This window comes from Pocillopora damicornis, chromosome 5 (genome assembly GCF_964200805.1).
Source record: "Pocillopora damicornis chromosome 5, jaPocDami1.2, whole genome shotgun sequence".
Classification (NCBI taxonomy): Eukaryota; Metazoa; Cnidaria; class Anthozoa; order Scleractinia; family Pocilloporidae; genus Pocillopora; species Pocillopora damicornis.
The window spans coordinates 18,330,571-18,341,462 of NC_142674.1; the positions used below are offsets into that span (position 1 = coordinate 18,330,571).

A 10,892-nucleotide genomic window follows, 5' to 3' on the forward strand; every position below is an offset into this window, starting at 1 on the left:
GACTTCAAGTTTGGTCTATGGTGGGCAGAGAATTTGACAAAAAACTGTTACTCTTCTATCGAATGTTTTACCACCTTTAACAGTTGCAACTGAGGACTACGCCATGTAGTTCCTTTCACATGAACATTGCAGTGGTACAGGCCAAGAGTAAGCCTGTTTACCAGAAATATGGTTGATCAGGCCTGTATTTGACTCCATTTTCAGTAGCATGAGTTGACTGAGAATATTTGGGAAAGAGAAGTCCTTATACTCATTGATTAACACGTCTATGTAACTGCTTTGTCTACATACTGTGGATTGTTCATCCAGCTTCCCTATTGTCAATTACCAGAGAAATTATTGTTTCCAACAAAAGAAACACACTAAAGTAACCTGAAACATTTTTTAAAAACAATATGTTTTTACATCAGTCAAATTTTCTTTATGCATGTATTATTTTTCTTTTTTTTGGTAAATGCCATAACCAATCATATCCTGTAACAGCCTAGCTATGTTTGAGAATTATCTGACCTTCTCTTTAAGAAAGTGTATGATATTAGTTTATAATACTTGGTGTAATTAGTGTAATGTAAAGCACTTTTGAATAAGTGCATAGTTTTAAGCACAATATAAATGTTTGTTATTACAATTATGAAAAACTAGATAAATTCAACTTAATTTTTTTTTAAATGTCTATTCGTTTTGATTCTGACTATCTGCAGCCAAAGGCACTTCTTTCATTAAAAACAGTTTTAAAGCTAGATAGTTTAATTGTAATTTGCTAAAAGATAGGTATTACTTTTACATTTCTCATTCCCTATTCAGTTAAACTCGCAACACATAGGATGAGAAGTTGAAGAATATTCACAGTGATAATTATTAGATACTGCACACCCAAGTTGACATATTTGTAATGAATCATTTCCAAGGGTCATGAAAATGACCTTATTATGAAATCTGTGTTGGATTAACCATTGACCAATTTTCACAACCTCATAGAATTCCTGGGCTTTAGCATACCTTTGCAAGGATTTCACCAAGTACTTATTGCTCATGAATTTAGCTATCCAGAAACATATCTTTTCATGACCCATTAAATAATTTTTGATAGCAGTTCATATGGTATGAAATTCATAGTAGTGAGTTTCAAGGAAAATTAATGTTCTGTTTACAACAGTAACACTCTTGCTTCATCTCAAATTACCATCACATTGTTGTAAATAAAGCAACTAAGAAGTTAACATTTGCTTTATCATTTAAGGTAAAAAAGTTGCCTGTGATAACATCTGTAACAACTGGTAGCAGACTGAAGTTGTCTGGTACCTTCTATTGAATGTTTATGATACAAATTTGGTGTTGTAAGAAGTGTTTGAGATGTCAACAAAGAAATATGAGTTGTACCATGTAAAACACTTGCAGTGTGCTGATGAGGACAAATTACACATCCCTGTTGGGCCTAACCATTCAAACAGTTAGAAATCCCAAAGGGAAATGGCTAACACCAAGTTATCATGATGAAAGGCAACAGTAATGTAAACAAAAATCTTTTGAAACAGCATGGAAGTACCAAAACACTGCTTGAGCTTAGTGGAAAAATCAAGACCATGTTCAAAAGACTTGAACAAGCCAGTGCAGAATATGAGTTATTTCTGGAACTTAAAAGATTACAGAAAACATTAGAAGCTAACTGAAAAGGCCATTGCCTTGAAAATATTGAAATTATGATCAACAAAAGAGGAAAGGAAGTGTTTTCAGAACCCTCTTGTGATTATGCAACTTTGCTAGAGTTTGAGTCTGCAAGCTCTAACAGTTCATTCTTACACACAAGTGAAAATGAAAGAAACCCTTGTATGATGGGGTTAGAAGTCAAAAAAGCAAAGAGAGAAGCTCAAGGCCACAAGAAGAGGAGCAAAAGCAAGCCAGAACCGGAAAGACAATTTCAAGAACACCAGCATAAAAGAGAATTAAAAAATGAATTCTAAATGTTGGGATTGAGAGCACCACTTGAGATGATTAGTTAGGATGGAGGAAATCAAGAGGATATTGAATATGTGAATTTGAGAATGCTGAAGTTGCAACTATTTGCCATGACATTAAACCTGGGGTATCAGAAAATGCAGGCATTTTCAATAATCCAGATGACCCTTCACCTCAGCAAAGTTTTAAGCTGCAACTGTGGTTAAATTGTCCACATTGTATGCTCACACTTCTCACAAAGTCCTCTGCAGGGCAAACGTACATTCACAGAAGCCTAAGTGTAAGTCCTGAAGATTTGAGCATACACCTAATAAAAAGAGATTGTTGAGTCTTTCTTCTTTGAATAATATTACACTCTGCACCTTGTTAGAAAGCCTAAATCAGAGAGAGGCTGACATGTACCCAACCAAATGTCATTTGCACTACACCATAGGCTCACTGTCATTTGATTACATCATGCACCATCAAAACTCCACTTCCATAATTTGCAGAGTTTGCAAGCCACAGTAGGCAGCAATCAACAAAAAGACACCAAAAAACCTACCACAGAAAGAGACTATGGTACATTTTATTCATGTTTCCCTTAGAAACAAAAACAAATTGTACAACTCATTTGGACTCACTAAGAAAGAAATATAGAAGACAGTTTGCTATTTATTTAACCAAAAGGTTCTTTTTAACAGATACATTCATTTGCTCATTTAACAACAAAGTGCTTGAGAAATGCACCAGTGACAAAGCTTTGAACAGCGTGACCACTGTCTGCTTTTTTGCAACATTAATCACAGAACAACCAGCAGATTTGTGATGTTTTTAAGAAAAATTAGCAATTTTATGGCAAGTAAATAGCTCCACTAGCCCAGGTAAGTTCAAATATATTGTCAGTTTCAAATACGTTATAGCAACATGTATTTGGCAAGATTTATTGCTTAATTTGTGGTATTTTGCAGGTTTTGTTGAATTTCACAGGATTTACTTGAAACTCATGGCTCTACAACTGCTTAAAATATCAGAAATCCTGTATCAGTAACGTTCTTAAAATGAAATAGCTAGTCAGAAACAAAATGTTTCCTGTTACTTGAATAACCCTACTCTTTAATTAGCAATAATTAGCAATGAATAATGACTTTTTCTTGCATTTTATTTTGGAAAGTATCCAAAGAATTTATGAAATGAATCATGGCTGATAAATATTTGGTACCCCCCCTCTAAAAACAATGGCAAATCACTTGAGCATTTATTTATTTATTTATTTATTTACCTTCACTGCTGCAAGTTTTAAAGTGCTTTCATGATTAACTGATGATAGCTTTCCTTGACACAAATATTGTAAAACAGCAGGGTGAAGAAATGACAGTGAAGGTCCACTTTGCAGAATTGACACAACCATCAGCTTAGCAGCAATCCCTTTGATTTCATTCCACCATAGTATCAGTTGGTTTACCCATGGAGAAAAGAGCTCTTTTAACATAATCCAGAATTTCTGCAAGGGAAACATAAAATATGCTGGGATATTGTTGTCATGTTGACCATGGAGCTCTATTGGTCTATGGTTGAGTCAATTTATATCATAAAAAATGTATAAGTCAAACAGGTCAAAAAGTGTTCTGCTGAAGAAACATTTTTAACCTCTTCATATCCCTACACTTAAATTTATGTACCAAATCTGATTTTGGAAAAATCCCGTTGACACACTCACAAAATATATCCATAGATTAGCCTACATGTGTTGTGGGGAAAAGGCAAAGGGTACTGTATTTACCTGCCAATAAGCCACACCAGCGTATGGGCCCCACCCCAAACATATGATCGATTTTGGTGGAAATAATTAGTGCATTGCAATCAGAAATAGCATGGCTGTCTTAATGAAACCCATTAACAAAGAAAGTTGTCAAATTTTTATTAGGCTGGCTTACAATAAAATGACCACAATGCCACAGTATGCCATACAGAGTAACAAGTCAGTTTGAAAGCTTTTGGAGCATTCTCACCAAAGGAGACTCAAAACACCTTAGTTCTTTCAATTGTTTCCCACCTTTAACATGAAAATTTTCACTTTAAACTTCATTTTAGAGTTTATTCTAAGTATCATTGAACAAAAAATACTATATGGTTTAAGTACAAATCCAAAACTATTTTTGAATTTCAATTGTTTGCAATCTGATGCAAAAAAAATCCTACGTCAACATGAACACCTGGATTGATGGCTATTAGCTTTTTGAAACACTTTAACAGACCAGAATAATGGTGCACTAAACTCAAAATTCATGGAATTTACTTCTGCATATCTTTAATTTCACTCAGTTGAAAAAAAAAAAAAAAAAAAAAAAAAAAAAAAAAAAAAAAAAAAAAAAAGGAAGCTTGCAGTCACAATAAATATGTATTCCAAGGTACATCTTTTGGAGGCAGGAGACTTGGTGCTAAAATATTTGTTCCTACATTTAAGCCACACCCCTAACTTTTGTCCCATTTCACCCAAAAAAAAAACTGCTGCCAAGCTGAGGATAAAGATGGTACTATAAGTACTTGAATGGCCTATCAATAATAGCTAATTTTCTTTGCACATTTTATTACATTTTCCACTTCACAAATATCGAAAAATTGGAAAATTTTGGAATTTAGTGCTTCAGTATCAATATTGCTTCATGCTAGTTGATTATAGCTAAATAACTAAATCTGTGACCCCGATCCAAACTCAGAGACAACTCTTTGGCATATGGTCACTGCTTTTTGTTACATTGTGTGCTGTATTGCCTAGTCAGTTTCACAGATGGAAAGATAAGTGCACATAAATCATCCCTCAAACTGATATCAGTTCACAATACTCTGGTCAAACTCATAGAACAATCAATCAAATCTTTACTCAAATGAGTTTGTTAAAAAATTTTAACATGCAATTCTACCATACAAACTGCAAAACACTGCACTATCTCTTAGATAAAACCAAAATCCAAAACAAATTCCACCATATTTTTTTCAGAAGGTATCTGGCAAGTGAGCTGAGAACTTCTGCCAGAGATTAGTGACATCCATCACTTTTGCAGATGGTACTAAGTAACAACCACTGATCTTTCTCTCCTATAAATCACATGTCAACAAACATTTCTCTGCTAGCACAGCCTGTATGCAATTGGTCCCAGTTAGTGCAAAGCTTCACCTTACAAAAATCCAGCTAGACTATCTTGTGCACATCAGATCAGACAGTTTTCTTTTATTAATTTCACAAAGCAAGGTTGCTTTGAGAAATTAAAGAAGAAAGAAAGAGTGAACCAGTAAATGTGCCCAAAACATTTGCAACGCCATGTTTTCTGTTCGTTTGATTCGTTTCTCTGACTAGTAACTCTGTTACCAGTCACGAGTCATAAGTCATGCCATGCCATTGTTAGTCAGTCACATTAGTCAAGCAAGCTCTTTTTGTGTGAATGGATATTATAGTTCCTTATCCCGCAATGAACAGCAGGAAGGTGTTGTTAATGTCAGCTTACACTGTTTTGTCAGAATAAAATTATGATTGATTGTCAAAACCCTTTCAAATTTTTGTGGTGCCTATTTGCAACAAGGTTTTTTGTTCCCTAAATCTTTATTTCTACCCCTCCCCACTTCTTCCCCACGCAGATTCTTAAAACCCCTACAACTTTTTTCATCTCCTTGCCTACTTGAAAAATTATTGACAGCCCTGCGGGGGGGGGGGGGGGGTAATACGCCACAAACCCAGCACAAATGCCAGCTAGAATGAGTTAACAACTGTGCAAAAATAACAAGTAAAAATATTAAATCAAGACATATCTATTAAATTACCATTATCCAAAATTTAAACGCATGCTACATACATATCGCTCAGGAGGCTTTGTAACAATCTTCGGCCCAGTTACATATAACACTGTCTTTCATATAACATCGGCAATATGCCACGTCTGCTTATCAGGTCCGTCGGCTGTTTCGTTCGATCGTTGAATTGCACGGTAACAGAACTTTAAAAGATCCGATACACTTGTTCTGTACTAAATGAAACTATGGTGTCGATTTCCACACCGAAAAAATTGGAAGGAAGGCAAAAGATAGCTGAATACCGTGGTATCACTGCTCGGCTGAAACATTCCGCCATTTTCGATCGAGTCGGTTAAACACGCGGCGAGCATGCGCGCTGAGTTTTTGTTTGGGTGTCATATCGTTACCGTTCCCAGTCCACTTAGGGTAAAATTTCCGCACAGCCCCATACTACATTATGCATTCAGTTCTTGGATAGAGAAAACAATGACAAAAACAATAGATTGCCATTGGGAAAACAGATTTGTTTTACAATAGTATGGGGCTGTGCGGAAATTATACCATGTTTTTCCACTGAAATCCTTAAAAACATTCTCAAAAGATCATGTCCTTTTAAGTTCCTTTTTAAGCAGTTTTACTCTCTCCTTCTCTCAAGTTGCCGTCTACTTGGCTTTTTACTTCTACTTGGTCATAGCTTTGATCTCAGTCCATAAATTGCGTTGTAGAATCTAAAGAAATTCAGTGAATGGAATCTGCAATAGTTCCCTCGAGTTCAGAGAAATTTCCTCATTCAACGTCAGTTTTACGGCAGAAGAAAGAAAAGATTTTCAGGCGCCATTAAAGGGAACAAACATTTTAACAATGACAACTTTTTAAATTTTTTAACACTCATTTGAATCTAATAATAGTGAATTTCCTTGCCATTTGAAAGTGAACAGAGAAGAGAAACCTGCGTTAATTATAAATTAAAGTGTCTGACAATCAAAAGATTGTCGATTACTCCCATTCATCTCCGAAAACAGACCTTTCCGTGAGCTGTGATTGAAAAAATGATAGATGCCAAACGATCGAAAATAGTTAATTTTTGTGTCTTACCTCGTGGGGTGTGATTTCAAGATCTTGCGAGTTATTCCAAAGCCGTTTTAGTCGATCGTTCTTGGTGGAAAATATCACACCATGGGGAACTCAGCTGGCTATAATTTGCAGTCACTGTTTATAATTTTCATTTTTCTGTTCCTTTCTAGGACGTTTTTCTTGGCAGAAGTGTGTGCGTACAATTAACTACTCTTTTCCTTTGCTCTCCAGCCGTCTTTTAAGAAATTCACGGAAAACGATGTGAAATAAGGGAGCACACTGTTCTCTCTCCTTATTATGTGCAATGTCGTAACATGTTCAGAAAAGTACCCAAGCTGAGATAAGATCCGCACACACGAGAATTCGCGGACACGAGTTTCACTTTATTCTTGAACAGTTCACCGACGATAGACTCAATCATGGTCAAATTTGAAAAGGAAGTGTCGTTTCCACAAGAGTCGGTTCTAGGGTAAAAAAGAAACAACAAATGTTGCAAATACACTAGAAAACAAAAGCCGAAGGTACAAAACCTACAGGCAAGACATACAAACCTTATCGGCGTTTTTCATAGACAAGAAACGGCAAAACTTGAACTTAGATGCAAACTGAACTAAAAAACGTGCAAGGTACAAAACGTGCGTAATGAAAGGTGTTGAAGCTTGTAAGAGTCCCTTGTGACCTAACGCATGGTAGATCGTGCATAAAACGAAAACAAAGAAAAAAAGAACCACCAATTAAAAAAAGATGCTAAGGCACATACCGCAGTAACCACCAAGCTGAGATAAGATCGTGTGTATCGACCACTTTGCTCAAACTGTTGTTATTCAAATTGAGACCAAGAAATGTGCATGCAATGTATGCACAGGCATCCTTCACGAATCATATCACTGTTTAGAGATTTTTCTGGTCGCATCAAAATTACAGAAGTCGTTTAGACTTGATCTTATTCTCAGTTGTTAACTGCTATAAATGGACGAGATGGGGTTACTTTGATTCTAGTATTTTGATATCGTGTGCATATCAACAATCCCCTATAGATTTTTCCAGATTACACTCGTTAGCAAACTAAAACTGCTGTTTTTTTCAGTGTAAATTAATTTGTTATCATTCTAACTAGATACAAATTAACCAAGCAATTCAGAACCATGAAATTCAGATTCTTCTAATAAATTATTGGACCTGTTGCAAAGGTTTAGTCTTGAGATTTTGTAACAAATTTGGTTTGTCCTGACCAAGAAAGTTATCTCAATTTCAAAGCTTAACAAAAAATGTCTCTTTAGCACAAACTTGGGGCCAGATGGTTTTATGAAACCGTAATTAAAATACAAACATAATTTCTCCTTTTTTAAGAATGTCGATAACTTTCCCCTTACTTTCTGCTAATTTTTTATGCAGACAATTTTTCCATGAAAGGTGGCGCATTTGTTAAGAAAATGATACTAGTGTAGACTAGGATTACAACAAGACAATTTAGAATATACTTGTTCCAGTTCAAACAGGAAGATGGATAAAACTTTACAGTGTTAGTATCACCTTATTATTTTTTTTTTCAGCTGTGATGTGATCTTTACAAAAAAACCGAATGGCCAGTGTCAACTTCTTTTTTTCCCTGCAAAGCCTTCAACATTGAAGTAACGTCTGAATAAAACATAATTTTCGCTTTTATCCTCGTTTGCTACGAGTCTACGGAATGACTGTCGCTCAAGAGGGTCTCAATGGGTTGATGGCTTTTACGGCTAACGGTTAACACTGCGCCATTGTTGTCATCAGAGATTTTTTTTACGGTTAACTTTATTTACGACTAACCGTTAGAATTTTTGTAAATTTCTCCGCCTAACGGCTAAATTTTTTTGGCCGTTTAACGGCTAATAGTTAACCCCATTTACCCATTAAGACCTTCTAGAACTAATACACCAAATGAGAGTAATACGGGCCGATCAGAACTAAGGGTAACATTACAACGAAAACCACGCTCATCCTACGCCACGCCCAATCGAAAAGCGCTCTTTTAGAGTTAGAAGAGGATTCCCTTTCGTTGTTTTGAATTCCTGGCCGGTTGCAATTGTTATACGACAATTAATTGCGTAAGAAAGGTTGTGGTTATTCATCGTGGTGAATAACAAAAGCTAAGTTTTCACGTTTGTCTCACGATGTAGTCACGTGTGATGTAGATTACACGTGACAACATCGTAAGACAAACGAAAAAACTTAGCTTTTATTTTTTATTATACTACAGTTGTTTTAGTTTTTGGGTACTTGCAGTTCTTAGTGCTTTTTCCTCCAATCTCTAAAATATTTTTAATGGCATTTGCCATTTGCCAAAACGGTTTTAAGCCTACTACACAGAACTTGATAATCATATTTCTTATGTAACGAAATTTCAACCGCTATTTCAGCGAAATCACTTTGGCTAATGTGATGTAAATAAGCCATGCCACAGATATGGGAAAAATTGTACACTTTCTTACAGTTTGGGCTGCCTGTGGTTGTCTCGAGCCGAGAAGTCTTTGCACCGATTAATCGTTGACCAAATATCACACAATGTTTCTTTAAATACAATAGACTTCGCAAGAATCGTCAATAATCGATTATGATCGGTCTTAAATGACAGTCAGTACATTAAGCAAGTATGCAGAAGGTAGTGTTTATGACATGCAATAAGTATCTCAGTCTTTAAGTTCTTCTCATTCTATTTAAAGTTGCTATAATATCTTGCCGGCTTATAATTGAAAGCGAATCGTAATTTCCTTATGAAAAAAAAAAATCTTTTAGTCCCCTGCCTGGGATTTTGATTCTATTTAAGTTGCTGGCTGGGAAAATTAAGAATTTGTTCATGCTTAGCGTGCGTATATCGAGTTATGAATGCACGCGGAAAGTTTGGAGAGCACGAAAAATGCGTGGGAGTAGCTCGAGGCGTAGCCGAGATCAGCTCTAGCTTTCTGAGTGCTCTCCAAGCTTCCCAAGTGCATCCATTATACTCGATATACGCACAGCTAAAAGCATGAGCAAATTCGTTTATAACAGAGCGACAACAAGGATCTGCGCGAAGAAGCCTTTTATTGAGAATTCTCACTACGCCCAAAAAAAAGTAAACAAACGTCCCTATTGGCTGGTCAAAAACACGCCACATTTATTACTTTGGTTTCAGTGAGAACATGTGATCCAGTTGACCGATAACTGTGAATGAAAAGCTCAAAATTTATGGGAAAAATGGAGAAAATCAAAGCCAGATGAACTCGTGTCACTAAAAAATGTTTTAAAAGTCAGAGACCCGAAGTTATCAAGGGTTTTGAATATTCAAAATGATGTTCACGCTTCCGAAAAATTTGCGAAACGTGCAACATGCGAGTTTTTTTCAGCTTTTTTTTTTTTGTTGCCTGTTGGATCAGGACCTAAAAGGTCAATGCCGATAGAAAAATTGAGCAGTTCTTCACTGGTTTCTTCCATATTTCAAAGAGAAGGGAAACTGCACTGCACCTTAACAGGACGAAAACTCTGAAGCCAAGTAAACAAAATGCTCACGTCATCTTATTTACGCACGGGCGTGCGTAAATTAAGAATTTGTTCCTAGCGGCTCAATAGGACTTATATAGGGCAAGCACGCGCTCTATGTTATAATAATCCTTTTCATTCGAAAGTGGAAAAATTGAGCTTAACTGTACTAAGTCTATTTTTTCTGTTTCAAGAGCTGTAAGGTCTGAATTGCAAGATGTTTCGTGCCATCATCCTATTCAGTGATAAACGAATCCTTTGTGGTGTCAATGGTTTCTAACATAAACTTACACGCATAACTGTGCATAGGCCTCTTTGTCGATAAAGGAAACATGCAATGAGATCATTTATCTTTTAGCGTCTAAACGGCATTGAATACTTTTTTGCAAACAGCACAAACTTTCAAGGAATCATCACTCGACAGCTGAGCGTCTCGAGAGCATCGAATCAGTGTAACTGTGATTCCAGGATAAACTCGAACTAATGGCGTACAAGTACATGGATCATATTAGTCTACAATGAATATGTAAAACACACCTTAATTGTTTAAATTCAGCGACAATATTGGGTACAACTAAAAACAACAACAACTAAATACAACA

General features: G+C 35.9%; 1 long non-coding RNA gene across 1 annotated transcript; it reads right to left on the reverse strand.

The window, feature by feature from the left end:
• Positions 1-435: 435 nt before the first annotated feature.
• On the reverse strand, positions 436-6,095 carry LOC113668237 (uncharacterized). The gene is made up of 2 exons (XR_016186821.1): positions 5,787-6,095; positions 436-3,439 (listed from the first exon to the last, which is right to left on the reverse strand). It is a non-coding gene; the product is annotated as an uncharacterized LOC113668237 (long non-coding RNA).
• Between the last annotated feature and the right edge of the window lie 4,797 nt (positions 6,096-10,892).